Source organism: Petaurus breviceps, unplaced genomic scaffold (genome assembly GCF_028583685.1).
Source record: "Petaurus breviceps papuanus isolate PSGF00001 unplaced genomic scaffold, PetGlider_PUasm1.0 91041, whole genome shotgun sequence".
Classification (NCBI taxonomy): Eukaryota; Metazoa; Chordata; class Mammalia; order Diprotodontia; family Petauridae; genus Petaurus; species Petaurus breviceps.
This window is the reverse complement of record NW_027187400.1, coordinates 4,070,253-4,091,444: the sequence shown is the minus strand read 5'-3', so window position 1 is coordinate 4,091,444 and position 21,192 is coordinate 4,070,253. Positions and strand designations below refer to the sequence as shown.

At 41.5% G+C, this 21,192-nt stretch overlaps 1 protein-coding gene and 1 pseudogene across 16 annotated transcripts in view; one reads left to right on the top strand and one right to left on the bottom strand.

The window, feature by feature from the left end:
- LOC138154282 (uncharacterized) overlaps nucleotides 1-6,267 on the bottom strand; it is a 10,911-nt pseudogene extending 4,644 nt beyond the window's left edge.
- The window catches only part of PHACTR4 (phosphatase and actin regulator 4), a 129,122-nt gene continuing 111,563 nt past the window's right edge, over nucleotides 3,634-21,192 (top strand). For 3 of the 16 annotated variants that reach the window (XM_069078693.1, XM_069078702.1, XM_069078705.1), the window contains exon 1: nucleotides 3,683-3,812. The gene's annotated coding sequence lies outside the window, so the exon portion shown is untranslated. Of the gene's footprint in view, nucleotides 3,813-3,972; nucleotides 4,207-4,600; nucleotides 4,623-11,322; nucleotides 11,396-21,192 lie in introns of those variants that run through there. The other 13 variants (XM_069078700.1, XM_069078697.1, XM_069078709.1 and 10 more) reach the window with 12 other exon arrangements.

The window sequence follows — 21,192 nt, the reverse complement described above, 5'->3', positions numbered from 1 at the left end:
TGTGTGTGTGTGTGTGTGTGTGTGTGTGTGTGTGTGTGTGTGTGTGTGTGGGTGTGTGGGTGTTAATTGTCTGAGGCCGAACCGAACTTGGGTCCTCCTGACTCCGGCCGGCGCTTTACTTACTGTGCCACCTAGCTGCCCCTCTCTTTTTCTTTATAAAAAAATTGTAATCTATTCTCCTCTTGTGGTACAGTGGATAGAGCACTGGGCCTGGAGTGAAGAGGACTGGAGTTAAAATCTGGCCTCAGACACTTGACCGAGTAATTGTAGGCAAGTCACTTAACTTCTGTTGCCTCTACAAAAAAAAAAAAAAAAGAAGAAAGAAAAGAAAAGAAAAAGGAGAAGCAGGGAAGTATCTTTACATAAAGATTGGAACAATTGGTTCAGGAAATAGCGTAAAATGGGGGTGGGGGGCAAAAGAAGGAAGTAAAAGTGAATATATACAAAATAAATTCAAAATGATCCTTCCTTCTCCCTCATGGCACTAGTAAATGGGGAGATTAGAATAAGACTTTTATTCTAAGGAGCACTTGACTTTCCCAAGATCATATAAATTGTAAAGCAAGAGTTCAAACTCAAACTCTAGAAGTTCTAAATCCTGGGCTCCCACCACACCTTTTGACTTTATGGCAAAGGCTCCAAGCCTCTGGTGGACAGCAACCTTAGGGGGCCCAAGTCTTACCTAGGGCCTGCAAATACCTTCTCTTAGGAGAGGACTTCACAACCTCTGGAAAGGGCATTCAAAGATGCCAGTAAGACCTGGCCCCTAAGCTAGCAAACAAAGTACCTCCCTTCCAAAAGCCCTTTATCTTCTTCCCAGCCCCAGGAATGGGAAGAGCTCTAGATTCTGAGTCAGAGAGTTTGTTCCTATATACCAAACTCTGCCCTGAACTACTAGCCAATTCTGGAGTAAGTAGGAGGTAGGATGGTGGGGATTAAAGGGTAGAATTGGAGTAGATAATCTTTGAAATCCCTACCAGCCTCTGATAATCTCTGATACCATGACCTTGAGCAGTCCCTTGGCTACTCGGTTTCTCTATCCGCAAAAACAAAGGATTGAGCTTTATGACTTTTAAGATCATTTGAGGGCAACTCAGCATATCAAGAACCAGGGATTTCAAATCAGAGGTTCTCTTGTGGTGCTGTGGCTAGAGTGTTGGGCCTGGAGTCAAGAGGACCTGAGTTAAAGTCTGGCCTCAGTTTTCAGCCTCGTCTAATTCTTTGTGACCCCTTTTTGTTGTTTTCTTCGCAAAGGTACTGGAGTACTCTAGTCCATTTTACAGATGGGGCAAACAGAAATGAGTGACTTGTCCAAGGTCACATGGCTAATGTGTTTGAGGCTAGGTTTGAACTCAGGAAGAGGAGTCTTCCTGATTGCAAGCCCAGTGCTCTGTTCGACGCCTAATTGCCCTCAAAATCAGATGGTCTGGGTTCAAATCTCTGCTGCCACTTATTACCTGGTGGAGTCTGGGTAGAATAGGAAAAGGAACACAACAAAGCTTTATATTATCAACTTATTTATTTAACTTATATGGAGAACACATCCTGCAAAATGTCAGGCTGGATGAATCAAAAGACAGAATTAAGGTTGCCAGGAGAAATATGGATTCAGATATACAGAAAATACCACTCTGACAGCAGAAAGTGAAGAAGAATTAGGAAGCCTCTTGAAAAGGGTGAAAGAGGAGAGTTTAAAAGCTGGTTTGAAGCTTAACATCCAAAAACCTAAGATTTTAGCAATTGGTCCCATCATTTCCTGGCAAATAGAGAGAGAAGAAATTGAAGTAGTCTGATTTTATATTCTTGGGCTCAAAGATAACTGTAAATGGCAACTGCAGCCATGAAATTAAAAGATGCTTGCTCCTTAGAATGAAAGCTATGGCAAATCTGGAGAGCACACTAAACAGAGATGTCACCTTGCCAACAATTGTCCATATAGTCAAAGCTTTGGTTTTTCCAATTGGAACGTTTGGCTGTGGAGAGTTGGACTATAACAAAAGCTGAGCGCCACAAAATTGATGCTTTTGAATTGTGGTGCTGGAGAAGACTTTTGAGAATCCCTTGGACAGTAAGGAGATCAAATCAATCAAAACTCAAAGAAATTAATCTAGACTAGTCACTGTAAAGTAAAAAATTGTAGCTGAAACTTAAATACTCTGAACACATAATGAGAAAACAGAACTCTTTGGAAAAGAGCCTGATGTTGGGAAAGATTAAAGCAAAAATAAAAAGGAGTGGCAGAGGATAAGATGGATAAATAGTATCATGGAAACACGAACATGACCTTGGACAGATTTTAGAGATATGGAGATTAGAACGACCTGGCATGCTATGGACCATGGAGTCACAAAGAGTTAGACACAACTGAATAACAACAATAAATATGGGCAAAGGAGAGGCTTGGACTAAATAACTTTTTCAGTCCTGTCCATCTCTAAAGCTATGATTCTTGGTCCCTTCCAGTTATGGCATTCCAAGATTCCATGATCCTTCCATTCTTCAGGGTCTGGCTCTGTGTAGAGAGCTCCTTAAAGTCCAGTTGTCCTGCCTCAACACTCCTCCCCTTCCAGTCCCAGGGCTCTGACTCCTTGGGGAGGGAGAGCCTCAGTTTCTTCTTCTATAGAATGGAAGATGTCTCCAGAAGACCTTTGTAGGTCTCTACCCTCTAACAATTCCTCCTTCTTCTTAGCTCAAAACTGTCTAAATTGTTTAAACTGTCTAAACAGCAAAACCTATTTCATCTTTTGTAGTAATTCTATCAATCAAGTTATCAATAAACACTTATTAATCACCTGTTATGTGCCGGGCACTATGCTAAGCACTGGGGGACACAAAAAGAGGCAAAAGATGGTTCCTACCCTCAAGGAGCTTACAATCTAATGGGGAAAACAATATACAACAATAAGCAAGTTATGTATAGGATAAATAGGAAATAATTAATCAATAAACATTTGTTAAGTGCTTACGGTGTGCCAGGCACAATGCTGAGCCATAGGGGATGCAAAAATAGACAACAGGCAGTCCCTGCCCTCAAGGAGCTTATAACCTAAAGGGGGACAAAACATGCAAACAGACATTTACAAAGCGGATTATACACAAATAATTGGGAAATAATTTTTAGAACATTTATTAAGCGCCTACCACGTGCCAGGCACTGTTCTAAGCAATGGGAATGCAAAAAGGAACAAAAGACAGTTCCCCTTTGGAGCTTACAATATCAAGAGGGAACACAATAAGCAAAGAAATACATACAAAACAAACCACGTGAAGGATAAATACAAAATAAGTAACAGAGGGAAAGTACTGGAATTAAAAGTTAGGAAAGGCTTCTTGTAGAAAAGGTCTGAAAAAAGGACCCGAGCAGCTCTACAACTCCCCCAAAGCCAGCCCAACAGGACGCCCTTCTCCCCACTCCTTTCTAGCGCCCAGAATCTGAACTGACCAAGTCTCCTCCCCCGGCGGGGCGGGGCAAAGTGGGGCGGGGCCGCGCACGCGCGCCATCTGCCTCCCTCAGGACCTCGCGTCGCCAGAGAGCAGGTGGTCCGTCCCACCATTCTTTGCTTCCCTCCTCCTCCCCTCTCCGCCCCCTCCACCCCCGCCTTGGCCCCGCCCACTCAGCGGACTACAAGCCCCAGAGAGCCCCGCGGCAGACTCCTATCTCCTCCCCTCCCCTCCCCTAACCGTCCCGTGCCGTTCCCCCGCCCCGCTCGGGGCAGACTGCACTGGCGGCGGTAGCGGCGGCGGCCGTGGGCCAGGTGAGTGCGACTTCCGGAGGAAACGGTCGAAGCGACGGTTGCTTCGGGGCCGAGGAGGTGAGTGAGGCGGGGACGGGGAAGGGGCCCTCGGGGGGGCCAGGGTGACGACTCCCGGGCACGGGCCCGGCCCGGGGCCTCCGGCCGCTCGTCCTCTGTCCGACTCCGGCTCCGCTCCTCACCGCCCCCTCCGCCCCCCAGCCCCGATCTCGCGGGCGCTTTTGTTCGGGCCCACCCCGGGGTGGCCGCGCGGGAGCCCCGGGCCCCGAGGGCACGGCCGGCACCTGATCCTCTTACCGTAACAGGAGCGGGTCAAAGTCCGGTAAAAAAAAAAAAAACCAAGCAGCCGCCCGCTGCATCCTCCCTCCCTTCTTCCCTCCCTCCGACGCCCGCTGGGGCTGCCCCGGCCGCGGCTGAAAACGTAACTGTCTGGGTGACTCCTTTCCACAAGAGGGTGAGTCGCCTGGGGCTGGGGCTCTCTTCCCTCTGTGAGCGAGTTATTTGTCTGAGCTTCTGTCTCGTCCCCTCGGGAGGGGGGCGGGTTATTGGACTAGGTGGTCCCTAGGCCCTTCCTGCCAGACCACTTGCTCCTTGAGGGTAGGGACTGTCTTCTGCCCCTCCCTCCTTTTTTTGCATCCCCAGCGTCTAGCACAATGTACATGCTGGTCTAGCACATGGAATCGTTGACTGACTCTTAGACCCACGGTGGCTGTCTATTCTTTCCAGGGATGCACAGTGCTGCCCACCCCATGAGGGTTTTTGAGGGGAGGTCAGACCTGGGACCCCAGGAGGATTTGAGAGGACGTTAGGACTGGCCCCCCAGGAATATGGGAACGTGGACCTGCTGCAGGTCCAAGCTGGAAGAACCGAGTAAGACTCTTGTAGCCACCTTCAGTGATTTATAGGGCAGCTCAGGCTGGGTTTCCTATTCTACGAGGACAGCCTTCGACTCCTCTGGCCCTGCCAAAACTCCTCCCACCTCCCCACCCCCAAACCATTTTCCTTTCCCGTTTTTTGTGTAAAACAAACAAAAAAGTTAAAAGAATGAGTCTGTGAGTTAAAGGCTCTGATTGAGGGAGAAACCAGAAACCTAGTGACTTAAGAAAGCCAAGAAAAGGTACCAGTGTGCAATTTTGAGTTAGGAGGTCAGAAGTTATTTTGAAGGAAGAGAAAGGTGAATTCTTACTAGAAACTGGGGGATGCCATATGTTCAAAGGAAATTTGGTTACCTTCTTTTAAAGCATTCTTAAATGTCTCATTAGTTTCTTACTCAATGTCTTAATAATGAGTATTGTCAGATTCAGTTTAAAGGGAGGCACTCTGGAGCAACTAGTTTTTATCACTTACTTAATATTTCCAGTACCAGGCCTGGAGAAGTTTTGAGGCCAGTTTCCTTTATATAGCAACAGTAGGTTACTATATGTCTTCAGGTTATGCTGGTAAAGTTGAGAGTAAACAAGTGAATCTTATGGCTTGGATCTTCTTGCTGTAAACTCTCATGGAAAAGGGATTTATGTGCTATGGGATCTCTGGACTACATTACAATTGAGTTGTGTAGGATGGGGTTGTTGTTAAGCCCTGCTGGATTTTTCTTTTTTTTTTTGCTTTTTGGAGGGCACTTGGGGTTAAGTGACTTGCCCAAGGTCACAGGGCTAGTTTTTTGTGTTAAGTGTCTGAAGCGGGATTTGAACTCAGGCCCTCCTGACTCCAGGGCCAGTGCTCTATTCACTGCACTACCTAGCGGCCCCAGGCCTACTGGATTCTTCATGACCCCATTTGAGGTTTTCAATGCAGAGATACTGATGTGGTTTGTCATTTCTTTCTCCAGTTCATTTTACAAATGAGGAAACTGAGGCAGACAAGGTTAAAGAACTTGCCCAGGGTCACACACCTAGCAAGGTAGGATTTGAACTCAGGAAGAAGAATCTTCCTGACTTCAGGCAGGGCACTCTATCCACCTAGCTGCCCCATAGGATGAGGAGGACCAGGATTTTAGCTCTTTTCCTCTCCCCATCCTTACTTCCTTAAGTCTCCTTTTTGCCTGCTTTTAACTGTTTAACCTACCAGCACACCTAGTTAGAAAGCCTTCCATCCATCCATCTTTCTTGGATGAACAGTCACAGAATTAGTTGAGATTTTTGGGATTTTCAAAGGAATATCATGGAGGGATGCTAATGAATGAACAAATCATTTTCAGCCATCAACTGTCAGAGACAGGTGAGGATGGTCTGGCTGCCCTGCTCATTCCGAACCAGAACTTTGGATGGGGAAAAGTCTAATAGAAAAGGGAAACTTGCCCAGAAGATGAAAAGGGAGAAATTGAAACTTCGTGTCTGTAAAGCCTCATGAGACCTATTTCTGGGAACAGCAATGAAAAAACATTAGGGGGTGCAATGCATTGTGGTATAGTGGGAAGAGTACTGGTTGGCCCTTGAGTCAGAAGACCTGGGTTTAGATCCTGCCTCTGATGCTTTCAGACTATTGCCCAAACTGACTTGAGGTTCTTGAGCCTCATGGAGCTAGACGCCCTCTCTTCTGCCTTTAATGCTGTGTCCCCCACAATTTTCTCTTAATTTTTTGCATGTATTGTGAGGTAGTGCTCTTCTGTTAAAATGAATTCAGTGGCTTCTTATTGGTTGAGGAATTAAAAAGAAGCTCTTTATCTTAGCATTCCAGGCATAATCTGACTCCCAAGTACCTTTCCAGCTTTATCTTGTGCTATGCATTATATAATCTATATTCAAGCCAACCTGAATGTATTATTGCCCTCCATTCTTTCATCCAGTAATGAACTCAGCCTTCAGCCTCTCAGCCTTCCTTCTGCTCCATCTCTGCTTGTTGAAATCCCCTTTCCTTCAAGACTTGACTCAAGTCCACATCTCCATGAGGCTTTCCCTGTTCCCCACTCCTTCCTTCACCCTTCCTTTCTTAATTGGAACTGATCTCCCTCCTCAAATTTCTAGTGCCTTTCACTAGGTGGACACTTAATAGATGTTTCTTGAATTGTATTGTGATTCCTTTGGGTTTGGGCCCAGGGCCAGCTATTCTTTCAGTAATGCTGTTGATTTCAGAAGCGCTGGGAAGAAGTGTTCAGTCTGGTAGTTTTGATGAATATTACTTTATTAAAGAGATATTTTTTAAAAATTTTAATTTATTTATTTTTAGTTTTCAACATTCATTTCCACAAGATTTTGAGTTACAATTTTTTCTCTCACCACCTTTCTTCTACCCCCTGACCCCAAAATAGCAAGCCTACTGAATACCCCTTCCCCCAATCTGTTCTCTCTTATATCCTCCCCCTTCACCCCGCCTAATTTTCTAGTAGGGCAAGATGGGTTTCTATACCCTAGTACCTGTATATATTATTTCCCATTTGCCTATAAAAACAATTTTTAAACATTTGTTTTTAAAACTTTGAGTTCCAGATTTTTTTTCCCTTCTTCCCTTCTCACCCAACCCCACTGGGAAGATAAGCAATTCAATATAGATTTTACATGTGTAATTACCCAAATAATTTCCATAGTAGTTATATTGTGAAAGACTAACTATATTTCCTTCCATCCTACCCCTCACTTATTCTCTTTGCTTCTAACTGCCCTCTCCCCTAATCTGCCCTCCCTTCTATCCTCCCTGCTCATATCCTTTACCCCCCTGTTATCCTGTAGGGTAAGATACTCAATTGAGTGTGTATGTTATTCCCTCCTTAGGCCAAATTTGATGAGAATCAGGTTGTCCCATTCCCTTTTACCTTCCTGCTCTTTCCCTCTATTGTAATAGTTTTCTCTTGCCTCTTTTATATGTGACAATTTACCCTAATCTGTTGCTCCCTTTCTTCTCCCAATTAATTCCTCTCTCACCTTAAAGAGGTATTTTTTAACAGATGTTTCCATGAATGTGTTTTGAAAAGCTACCCACCTTGAAATTCTAGTGAAAAGAACTGTAAATCTTTATTTAGCTCTTTTATTTATTACCAACAGTGCTTTTCATTCTCTGCTATGTGCTGGAGATAACTAGGATGAAATAATAGTCCTTACCCTCTAGGAGCTTACTGTCTAATTGGGGACAGGGGAGATACATAAATACATAGTAATTTGTTGCTATTAGTAAAAAACTGTGATAAGTACAAAGGAGAGAAGGTCCAAAGCACTTAGGAGAATTGGCAAGAACCTACTTCCTTTAATGTTCTTTTTTCTGGCCACTTGAAATCAATTCCAAACTGCAATTAAGATCTGGACCTATGTCATTGCAGGCCATGATATGATCACCAAGAGTAACTTTCGCCCATCTTATTTTAAAATTTTCCTTGATAAAATGTGTGACATACCTATGTAAATGAATCAACAAAATTAGTGCCCACTTTCTAACCTGTGGAAGCTCTTTTAAAAAAATGTTATTATACCCATGTAATGGGGTTTCTCTTTTTTTTTTTTTTGGTAGGGAGAAGGCAGGGCAATTGGGGTTAAGTGACTTGCCCAAGTTTACACGGCTAGTAAGTGTTAAGTGTCTGAGGCTGAATTTGAACTCAGGTCCTACTGACTCTAGGGCTGATGCTCTATTCACTGAATCACATAGCTGCCCCCGATGGATGGGGGAGCTGTTCAGTTCTGTACAGCTTGTATCCATAGGAATTAATTGAAAACTCATTGAGAGCAATATATTCTTATAAATTAATTGAATAAGTAAAAGTACAGCCCTGTTTGGAAACTGATCCAGGAATGAATGGACAATAACCAGTTATGTGATTAAAGACAAAAGTAATTTTTCTTCACTGGGCCTTATTTTCCTCCTCTGTAAAATGGGGTTTGCTTATATGATCCCAACACTAAGTTTTATCATCAAATGACTTATATGACTTTTTTAGCTATGGGTAGTTTTTGATGGTCATTCTTTTCAACTCAGCAAGCATATTTTAAGCTCCTAGTATGTTCAGGGGCAGCTAGAGTGCACTGCCTGGGAGTCAGGAAGATCTGAGTTCAAATTGGGCCTAGATGCTAGCTGGGTAACCCTGGGCAAATCCCTTCACCCTGTTTGCCTCAGTTTCCTCATCTGGCAAACCACTCCAGTATCTTTGCCAAGAAAACCCGAAATGGGGTCACAAAGAGTTGGACGTGACTGAAATTACTGAACTGAACTGTCTTCAGGGGCATTGTGCCAGTCTTTGGGCAAGATATAAATAAGCACCATCCCTGCCTTAATAGCACTTATACAATAAGTAGAGGCTCTGTGGCGCCAAGCAAGTAAATATCACATAAAATGGAATTTAAGAGGGAGAGCACTGCATGTTGGCATGCGAGGTTGGAGGAGGGTAGATGAATGCACTTTGTAAGATTATGCTGTTAGTGAAGTCTTACTTGTTAAACTTGGTCAGCGAGCACCAAGTGTATCTCATGAAATAGGACTTCAAGGTATGTAAAGCTTTACATGTTGATTTGATGATGATAATGATTAAGCCCTTCCAACTCTCACTTATTTCCCTTTATTTTCCCTCTGTTCTAGCCTAACTGGATTCTTAGCTTTTCATTGGACTTAGTTTGCAATCTCCCACCTTTGTATTTGCTTAGTCCACAAATACTTTCCCTTCCCATCAGCCTGTCATAATCTTATCCCTTATGGGCTCTGGTCATATGCTAACCCTCCTCTGTGAAGCCTTTCTTGATGTCCTTGCTGTATGTGGCTCATGTTTCCTCGGATATTTTTCCATATGTTATTGAGTCCAGATTTTACTTTTGTCCCTATCATGCTATGCTAAGTCATTTATACTTCTCTGAGTATGTCATTGCCTTACAAGTAGAAAGTAATTTCTTCTTTGAGGGGTCTTTAACAGAATGCTTTGCCTGTAGTAATTGGTTAGCAAATGTTCATTGAATTTCAAAAATGCGTTCTTATTAACTATTACCCTAGTTAACTTGACTTCTCTAAGCCTCATTTATAATGAGAATAACATTCTTAGTCCTCTGGTGGTTCTGTGTTCACCAAAAGGATGCTTCTAGGAGACAGCTGACTGGGACATTCTGGTCAGAAAATAATACCACATATTTATTTAGCACCTTATGGTTTACAAATAAAAACAATCCAAGTCTGTACTGTGATAGCTCATTGTGGTAAAAGCTATGCCGTTAGAAAGCAAGCTCTGGCAAGCTCTACTGAGCTGGGCACTATCTGAGTACAGGGCCTGCCCAGCTCAGTAGAGAGAGGCTCATGAACACGGGGGTTGGTGACTAGGTGACAAAGTCTCTGGCAACCATGAAAGAAAGGCTCTCCCCATTTCTGGGACGACCACTCAAAGCAAATAAATATCCTCTGAATGATAGATCAGGGGCAGCTTCTTCACTTGCAGAAAGGTGACATACTTTGAGTCCTACATAGAAAAGGACAGATCTGGTGATATTTTGTTTGATGGTTTCCTTTTACATCAAGTTGATCACTTTTGGAATGATTTAAATAAAGTAATAGAATTTGATTGTGAATTTAATATGCTATACATAGCTTCACTCTTTTGGGGTGTTTAGTCTTGACTTCCTCCATTTCAGTCCTCCTGGTGCTTCATTATGTGGTGGAAGGTTTGGCAGTGCCAATGGAACCTGAATTTTAGCACGTCCTTCTAATCTGGAAAGACTTTCAATATACCTTGGTGATGGACTGACTTGGTGTATGTTGACTTTGAACAAGAGATAACAGTCACATTCAGCAAGAACATCAAGGAAGGCTTCACAGAGGAGGGTTAGTATATGACCTGAACTCATAAGGAATAAGATTATGACAGGTTGATGGGAAGGGAAAAGTATTTGTGGACTAAGCAGATATAAAGGTGGGACATGGCAAACTAAGTTGGGCACAGCAGTGGATTTTTTAGCCACAGCAATTCCTGTAGATGAGTTGAAGTAGGGTAGACAGTTTTGTTGGTAGAAGAAGGAGTTGTACTTGATGAAGTCATTGGTGTTCATTCCTCAGGTGCTAGGTCAAGAGCTGGAAGGGATTCCAAAGGCCTCCGTCTGGTCCAGCCTCCTTTGGTTGTTTTTTCAAATGATGGAACCAAGGCTCAGAAGGATTAAATGTCTTACCCAGGGTACCATAGGGAGTAAATATCAGCATGGGTTCTTTGAAACCAGGTCTTCTCACACCAAGGGCAATGTTCTTTCCCTTGCATGATGAAATGTTGAGCTCTCATTTGGAATCACAGACTGATTAGGGCTTGAACATCATGACTTTTGGGAGCATATTGGTGCAATATCAGGACAAGTTTCCTTAGAATGAGAGCAAATGGTCTGAGTCATTTCTGGAGTTAGAGTTGCCCTCCCTGGGAGCAGTCCAGCAGAGTTTGCATGACCACCATTGGACTGAATTCACATTTCATGGTAAGGATTCAGCTAGGTTGTCCCTTCCACCTTTTCAGCTTTGATGATTATTGGCTTTGCCAGCTAGAAAAGAATCATGAAAGAATGACTGGACTGGACTGCTTGTGTCATAAACACCATAGTTAGCATCTGCCTTGGAACTCTCAGCCTTGGTGCATGTTTCTATACAAAGCGCTCTATGTACATCAGCTCATTTCAGCCTCTCTTTTTTACAGGGGAAGAAGCTGGGGCTCCAAGAGTTACGGTCAGTCATACCTGAATATGCAGCACAGCTGGGTTGGAACACAGGTCTCTGGCTCCTGCTGTTTACTGTGTGTCATGGGGAGAAGGCAGCATGCTCTAGTGGAGAGGGTACTGGATTTGGAGTCAGGAGATCTGAATTCAAATTCTGACTTTGTTACTTACTGTCCCTGTAATCTTGAGTAAGCCCCTCAGCTTCTGGGCCTCAGTTTCCTTATCTGTAAAATGAGGGGGGTGGGATTAGGAGTGGGGAACCTGCATCCTCTAGGCCAAATGAAAAAAAAAAACAGGATTGTTCTGCGAAGTTTGGAGTCAGTCAGAGGGCTGCACTTGAGAATATAGAGGACCATGTGTGACTGAGTCCCCAGGTTACCTTCCTGTGGTAGTGATCTCCAAGGTCCCTTTTAGCTCTAAATCTATTATTCTGTGATCTGTTACTGTCACATGAGAATAATTGAAATTTGAATGATTGAAATTGAAAATTGAAATTCAAATGAGAATTTGAAAATGACCAATATTACTTTAAGAATATCGAACATTGACCCTGCCTTCCAAAATTGGAAGCCTGTCTTATACCTTAGAGGTTTGTTATCAAATCCAAAGGAGATCATGACTGTTTTGAAAAACAAAGATGATACCAATAAACCTGAAAAGTGACCTTTGTTGCCTCAGTAGGGTTTGGGGTTTTTTGAGAGAAATTAAGAATTATTTCTTCAAAGTTTTTATTTAGTAATATCAACTTGTGTAATTCAAATTTTCCATAAATTTAACAAAAACTTAAGCATGCTCTTGATTATTAAATATCAGTAAGATTGCTTTGTTAAATCTTTTTGATACTAACCTTATACATTCTTCCTTCATAGAGAGTGACTGTCATTCATGCAGATCTGTAGAATATAATGTTGATTGTCCTGTGGGATTGTCATTTTAGTAAACAAGACTGCCAGAAAAAGTGAGTCACAAGTAGAAGAGGTTAGTTGAAGGGAAGAGAAAGGCAAAGATTTATAACCAAAAATTTCTGAGGAGGTGTTTAGAGAGGAAGTGAAATTGTGGTGTTTTGTATAGGCAGACAAGGAAGAGATGGTTGGAATAGGAAACCCTTCACACACACACTTTGCAACAAAACTTCTCCATTACATGTAAAGTGTCAAATATGGGTTGTGACAACCTGAGAGTTTTGACTTTTTAATTCAACATCTTCTGTTTATTATATTTAACTAATGGAAATAAAGTGATAGGCACTGTACAATAGGATACCAACTGAAAGGAGGCCCTTCTGGGCCTCAATATTCAGTGAGAAGTGTGGCTGTTCAGAATGTGAACCGAATTTATGCTGAGCCACCTAGTCTGTTTTGAGGTTATAATGTTTCTGGGTAATTCATTTGCATGTTTACAGAAAATAAAAACTAATCTTGAGTCCCAGATCTTGGAAGCATGCATGCACGCATGGTTTGTTTAAGACACATTGTTGCATTAATAAAATATTTTTTATTTCATTACATTGGCTGGAAAATAGGAATCAAAGTATGAATGTGAGTCAAGCCAGTCAGTATTTATTAAACATGTAAAATATGCTTAGCACAATGATAGGCTTTATAAGGGGAATATAAACATGGCCATGTTAGGGGCGGGGGTCAGTCTGTTCTCTGAGTTTTCAGTTTGGAAGTGGATAGCATCATGAGTCCTCTGAAATTGCGGTCGATCATGGTGGGTTGGTCTGAGACCCCACTTCTGTCAAAGTTGCTTATCTTTATAATATTGTTATTATTGTATAAATTGTTCTCGTTCTGTATACCTAGGAATCTTAACCTTTTTTGGTATCGTAGACCCCTTTTGCAGTTTTATCAAACTTAGAATCCCCTTTCTCAGAATGCTTTTAAAAGCTTCTGAATATATAAAATAAAACAAAGGATTTCAAAAGAAATGAAAGATTAGTGAAAATAAAGATGTAATTTTTTTTCACATCCTAGTTCACAGATTCTCTGAAATCTATTCTATCCACTGGTTCCAGGTTAAGAGCCCCTGGTATAGAAAGAAAAGAGAGATTCATGAACAAGCTTTGGCAACATCTGTGAGTAGGTAGAGGTTGTAACAGAGATGAAGATTCAGCAGAGAAGACTGAGAAGGAATGGTCAGAAAAGTAGTAGATAGTAGGAGACCCAAGAAAGCACTGTCACAAAAACAGAGAAGAAGGCACCCAGAAGGTGATTAGTAGTGACAGATACTGCAGAGAGGTTCAGGATGAGGACTGAGAAAAGGGGATTAAGTTTGGTAACAGAGAGATCCCTGGTAACTATGGAGAGAGCAGTTCCTTTTGAATGATGGGATCTGAAGCCAGATTGCTGAGTTAGAGGAGAGGGGAGGCAGTACAGAGTAGTTTTTTCAGAGTCTAGCTGAGAATGGGAGAAGAGATGTTTAGCAGGGACAGTGAGGTCTAGAGAGTTGTTTTTTTTTTTTAAGGATGAGGAAAACTTGGACCTGTTTGTAGCTGATTAGAAGGAATTAGTAAATAAGGAGAGACTGAAGATAAGAGAGGGGAGAGAGATGATAGGAAGGACTACTGGACGAATTGATAGGGATAAGATTAGAGGAGAGTTGGGAAGGATTTTAGAGAATGGCTAGGCCTTAAGCACCTCTTGCTGAGGCTCAGCCCAGTGGAGGACTTACCTAAGATCCCACACATTGTGCAGAAGAGCTGTGTGATTTGAGCCTAACTCTTCTGACTTTGAATCTATTGCTTTTTCTGTATACTGCTCTCCATCTTAGAATGAAAGCATATTTTGTAGACGTCATTCAGACAGCTACAGGGAACAATGTAATAACTGACCTACATCATGTAGTGTCCTTTAGTAGACTTTATGAATTCAGTGACTAAGTAACCTTCCACAATTCTGACTGAATGGAGTGATTCCTACAGAGATCTAAAGCATTTGGTTAATAAATACTTTTTAACTTGTCTGGGCCTCTCTCAAGGCTATCCAAGCTGGGAAAATGTTTGAGGGCAAATGTGCTAGGCAACTGTTCTCTCTTAACCAAAAGAGATTGACAATGCTATAGTGAAGATCATGGTTACTGTTGTTTCTAACTTGTGAGATCAGAGTTTTTGTGTGATAAGGGTGTGAAGCAAACCATTTTTTAGATTTTACTGAGTTTTTTGTTTTTGCTTTTTTGGAGGGGGGAAGGTAGGGCAGTTGGGGTTCAGTGACTTGCCCAAGGTCGCATGGCTAGTTTTTTGTGTTAAATGTCTGAGGCCGGATTTGAACTCAGGTCTTCCTGACTCCAGGGCCGGTTCTTAATTCACTGTGCCACCTAGCTGCCCCAATTTTACTGAATTTTTTGCTCAATTTATTAACTTCCCAATGAGAGCAGATTTTTCTTGATCACAACTCAATTTCGTTGATCTGTAATGCTGGGGGAAAGGGGCAGGAGGGAAAATGAAGTGTAGAACAACTCCAGGGTGGGTAATGTAGAAAATTAAATTAAATTAAATTTAAAAAAATTTAATCTTAAAAAGTTTTTAGGAAGAAATCTATTGTTGTTTGAGATTTTGTAAATAGGAGACAAGTTAATTTGATACTTTTGAATCTCTAAATTCTGCAATTTGTGTCTGGGTTAGGGCGCAATTAATGGATAAGCCTTCTCCTTATCCAAGCCTTTTAATACCTGGAAGGAGTTCTGTTTAGGTCTCTGTTTTGCATTTGAAAGGCTTTGGCTTAACTCTTCTTATGATCAATACTTAAGAATAGATTTCTGTACAGTTGGTTGACTGTGAGTCCCAAGATTTTGGAGTTTTTTTTAGGAGCTCATTTGCCATTAACTCACCATGCCACCCTGGGTAAAATCACTTCACATCTCTGAGAGTCAGTTTCCTTTTCTGTCAGTTGAATCTATTGGAGGACATTTCCAACCAATTAACAAGTATTTATTAAACATTTACTATGTGCCAAATACTGTTAGGCACTGGAGGTACTGAAATTCTTCTAAATAGTAACTCATGAATTAAACAATGTTTTTTTTTTAGGGGAATGGGAAGCAAGACTAATAAGGAATAGTCAAACTACTTTCTCTAAATTGTAAAGATGAAACCATGGGTAGAGTAATATTTTTGAGTTACAAGATCCTACTTGTTTCCAGAAAGATTATTACCTCCTGTTACATTGGGGGCCATCTTAAGGCCTGGGTTTTTTCCTAGCTCTATGAAATTTTTTTTGCTCTTGGATTTAAAATAGTTAAACTACTTAGAATTTCTGAGTGATACTGGTAGATTTCAATTGTTATATTTCCTGAGAGGAACTGGACTAGCATGAAATGTTTCTACTTTTTATCAGTGAACCACACCTCTTCAGATAGCTATGTAATACCACTCTGTTTAACACAGTGGCCATAAGCAGTGCAATGTTTAACTAAAGGGAGGAGCTGACATTTTTTCTTAGAGGGGGAAATTAATACTATTTTTTATGTTAACTTTCCTATAGAATGTTAAACTTTGAACAGTTGTGGTTAAAGGTTTTTTGAAATTTCTAAGTGTAACTTTCCCAAATTGACTCGTAAATTGTGAAGTTAAGCTACTTTATTTAAAAGTAAAGGTCTTAATTATGTTAACATTTGAGTATTTTATATTGTTCCAGGCTCTTTTATGATATCTACTCTATGTACATATTTTTTAACAACAGTAGTAAGCTGCTCTAAACTAATTTTGTGACCTGAAACTGACTAGTAGCTGAAACCTCCCATGTTTTCTCTCCCTCTCCTAGAATGTGAGCTCCTTGAGAACAGACTGGTTTACTTTTTTTCTCTCTATATCCCCAGCACTTAACACAGTGCTCTGCACACAGTAGGTCCTAATTAAGTGTTTTTTAATTCATTCATTCATTCTGCAGCTGAGGTTTAGTGTTTTATAGTTTACATAGGGTTTTCCTTGTACCAGCCAACTCTATGAGGAAGGGGTAATTGGATTGAATTGACAAGTATTTTTGAAGTTGGGATTGCTATGCAGGATTCTGTTTGCTGTAAACCTCTTGCTCCCATGTCAGCATCAGCTCCCCTCATTTCTCAGGTCTGTTCCAACAATAAAATCAGTGTGTAAAGATGGGCAAATGCTTGTCATTTTTAAGTGGTCCAAATTTACTTTTTTTTCTTTTTGGAGGGCAGCTGGGGTTAAGTGACTTGCCTAAGGTCACACAGCTAGTAAGGGTTAATTAAGTGTTTGAGGCTACATTTGAACTCAGGTCATGCTGACTCCAGGGCCAGTGCTCTGTTCACTGCGCCACCTAGCTGCCCCTTCCAAATTGACTTTTTAAGATAAAAGTAGCTAAAGCTTCTGAGTTTGTTCCTTCTTAGGGAATATGAGTTTGTCACTTAGGAATTTTAAATCTGACTTGTGAAGAATCTCTTTACAGTTTCTCTCATTCATCATGATAAACCAAGGACAAGGTAAAGAAAAATTCTTTTAAACTATAGTTTCCTTTGTTTACCATCCTCCTGCTGATTGTATCATAGTGATGAATCTGTCAGACAGAGGGTTCAGTGACGTTGGTGAAAAAGCATTTGTTGTATGTTTAGTTGTTGCTAGGACACAAAGGACAGACCTTGCCCTTGAGGAGCCTGATTTTTGATGGGGAAGACAGGGTGTGAAGAACAAGGTACATGGCAGATCGGCTCCGAGAAGGTGGCTGTGAATCTCAGAGGGGCAGGCATCAGTACCTGGGGTGACTGAGACACAGATGTCTCCCAGCACACCAGGGCCCTCTCTCAGTCCTCTGCCTTTCTGCCCCTGGGGAGAGCAGATTCAAACTTAAAAGAGCTTCTAGAAGCATTCATCCAGCCAAATTCACTTCAGAATGTGGCCCAGCTGATGGCTAAATCGGGCTCTCTCCTCCTGGCCTTTCTCTGCATCCCCCACACAGTGCCTGGAATGTGCCCTCAGCATATCCCCAGCATGGAGGGGTAAACACTTGAAGACATTTTGTTAACTAAGAAATGGAAACTGAGGGGGTTGGTGGCTAGAGTTTGGGGAATCAACAGACAAATTACCTTAGATGAATGTGATGGAATACTCTTGTACTGTAAGAGATGAGGGGAGGGGACGCATTCAGAGAAAGCTGGGAAGACACTTGTGATGTGACGACAACATTGTAAAAGGCCCTTGAGAGTAGAGCATTTCATCTCTGTTTTTATCCTCAGCACCTAGTCCAAGCGTCTAAGCGTTAATAATAGCTTTAGTGGCTTAAACACTGACTTTGGGGACACTCTTTATTATGTTTGTTCACTTACTGATGGATTCTCCTTTGTAACTACTTGTTTGTGATGCATTGCTGCCTGCTCATACCTGTCATCAGCCTCTCCATTGCCTTTTGGGTTACCCTCAGCTTCCCAACTCGTTGTCCATTTGTACTGTACAAGAAAGACAAATTACAGAACTTCTCAGTCAGTAACTCTAACTGTGTATCATTGTCTGGACTAGAGGCATTTTTCTCCACTTGATTTTTTTCTGTGTGGATAATTAAGCCAAACTCTCAAGTGATGGTGGATCTTGTCTAGGTGAATCAGCAGAGTGTTCTGGGGCATGATAGAGTCAGTTCATAGTTATCTGTAAACAGGGACACATGTGGAGCATCCAGGCATCTCACTTTGCTTACTTTGTATCAGAATTTCTCCTTGACAAGAGAGAATACTTTGGGGGAGCCTGTCTCCGATTAATGGTCTTTTTAAAAAATTCCACTTAATTGTGTTTTATTTTTTCCAATTACATTTAAAGATAGTTTTCAGCATTCACTTTTATAAGATTTTGAGTTCCAAATTTTTTTCTCCCTTCATCTTCTCCCTCCTCCCCAAGATGGCATGCATTCTGATATATATACATACATACATGTGCAATCATATAAACATATTTCCACATTAATCACGTGAAAGAAATGATTAAAAGGTCCTGAACTCACTTGAACAAAGCAAGCAGCAGGGTGGTACAATACAGTACTGGACCTACTTAGTAAATGTTTATTGAATTGAATTGTATTGTTCAGTGAAAAGAGACTTTTAAGTAGTGAGGGTAGAGTAGTGCCACAGGGATCCTTCCCCATTCTTGTTTGGGCCTGAATGAGTTAGTGATGAGAGACTTTGAAGTCCAGCCTGTTCATTATCTGGAGGGAGCATTAGTCCTCTAGAAATTGACTACAAAATGATGATGCTTGTTGGATTATAAGTCTGGGTCCCTGAAGTTCAAGGTTCCCCCTGAAAAACACTCTGCAATCACATATCAGGCAGATGGCAGGCTCTGCTGTTTTAGATAGAGGAGTTTGGAAAATCCATTTACCCGTTTTTAAGTCATAATTACAGTTGAAACACATTATTTTCAGCTATCAATTCGAACTGAGATCAGGGTTAAACAGGATAGAAGGCCCCAAAATTGAGAGATTAAATTACTCTATTGTTATCTTATTCAGAATTTTTCTCTGTAACTAAATGGCTAATTTGGCTGCTGGCGTTGGTGACTGATAGCAAAATTCACTTGTACTCCTCCCTGTTAGCATTTTCTCAGGTAACTTATTGAATTTCTTCTTTCTACTCCTCCCTCCTCCTCCCAGTGATATCCTTCCTTTGGATCTTAACTCTGTGAAACCTTTTGTTGCTTGATAAGTTTTTTGGGAATAGGAAAAATGTTTTATTTTATTTTTAAATTAAAATATTTGAGAGGCAACATGATACAGTCCCCACCTCCCACCCCCTTCCTATTCAGAGTGTGACCTTAATCTCTCTGTGCTCCAGACAGCTCTCCTTTCTACTCTCCCCTTACACAACTACTCAGTTACCAAATTGTTTCATTTCTCCTTTCACTTGTCTTGAATCTGTCCTCTTTCTACTCTCACACAGCCCAATTCAGGTCCTACTTCAGGCCCTCATCCCTTCTCTCTCCCCTTGACTATTTCAGTAACTCCCTAATTGGTTCCTTGCCTTGAGTCTCACCCCATTGCAATCCATTCTTCACACAATTGCCAAAATGGTTTTTCTAAAGTGACCATGGCACTTCCCCTACTTAGTCAACTCCAGTGGCTCCCTATTACCACCTAGGAACAAATACAAGTTTTTCTATTTGAAGTAAAGCCCTTTTCCAACCTACCTTTCTAATGTTACTACTCTTCCTCTCCTTCAAACACTGAAATTCAGCCAGAGTGTCTTTCATGCTTTTCTTGTGCTTGGCACTCCTCTCTGGGCTTTGTATTTCCTCATCACTTGCCTCTTGGAATCTCTAGTTTCTTTTGAGGCTCAGTTCAAATGCTCCCCTCCCCAATTATTTTTTAGCTATTTTGTATAGATTGTATTTCATAGCTACTATACATGCCCATATTGCCTTCTTCAATTACATTACAAGCTCTTAGAGGACAGGGACTGCTTCACATTTTTGTCTTTGCCTAGCACCTAGCACACAGAATCTGGGACATAGTAGTTACTTAATAAATGCTTTTCATTGCTTTATTGAGAAGTTGCAGAGGATGCTGATATGCATCAGCGGACAATGTTCTCTGTGCCAGTGAAATAATAAATCCAGTCCCTGTAGTAGCAAGAACCCCAGCATCCCCAGGGTGGCTGCCAACACAGGTTCTTAGATCTGCTTTTCTAAAGGAAAGCAACTCAAAATGGGTTAACAATCTTGCTTTAATCAATCAAATATATAATTTACCTAGTTCAGGGGAAAAATCAGCACCCTGAACTTTAGAATATACAGACAGAAGTTACAAGAAAACAGAGAAACATTTCAAGCAGACAGGCCTCCAACTGTCTGACCATTACATACTCTATACCTAGTCACAGTTACCAGAGAGGGAAGCATCAACATCTGGCTCTTCAAAGCTGGGGGGGCTCTCAACAACGGCTGCCCAGAGTCTCATCTGGTCAAATCACACAACATTTATCAAAGTGAGCCCCAAAGCAAAGCCTCCCATCAGGTTTTATATAGCCTTCTCCTGGCTCAGAGAATGTAACAACCCTTTTGACCCACTGCCCAATCAAAACATATCTCCTGAAAAACAAGCCTACTGCCACAGGCTCCAGGTGTACTTAAGCCTATCAAAGGGCCTAGGGGGCAGGGAAGATCTCAAATTTACATTCCCATTACAGGCCCCAAACCCAAAATTTCAAATTTATTGATAATTTTTGTTTTTGCTCCACAGATACTTCCAAACAAACCATATTACATTGTCCACTCCCAGTGCCCAGTCTACTGATTGTTTATGGATGGAAGGGATGTGTTTTTTAACTTTTTGTAGGACTAGAAAACTGACAGGAGGCAGCTGGGTGACTTAGTAGCACTGGCTTTGGAGTGCTGAAGGCCAGAGTTTCAAATTCAACCTCACACACTCACTAGCTATGTGACCCTGGGCCAATCACTTAACTTCCGTTTACTTTAATCCACTGGAGAAGGAAATGGCAAAAGTATTTTTGCCAACAAAACCCCATGGACTGTCCATGGGGTCATGAAGAGTCAGACATGACTGAACAACAGCAGTGATGTTATTTTGAGGGATATAGGCTGGTATCATTGGAGTCAGACTCACAGCAATAAGAGAAGCTGGAAGGGAAAACACTGGACCTACATACTGGAGCCAGAAGATCTGATTTTATTGTCTTAATTCTGCCATTACCTGAACCTTGGGTATGTCACTTGAATATTTATTTTCCTAATCTGTAAAATGAGAGTAATCAAATTTGTATTACCAACATAAAGGGGTTAATAATGTAAGGAACCTCTGTAAAGCACTATTAAATGTGAGTTATTATTGATTAATTATCATTATTCACATATTCTTCAGCTCTCAGAGATCATCATTAGGCCTTTTAGGCAGCAGTTC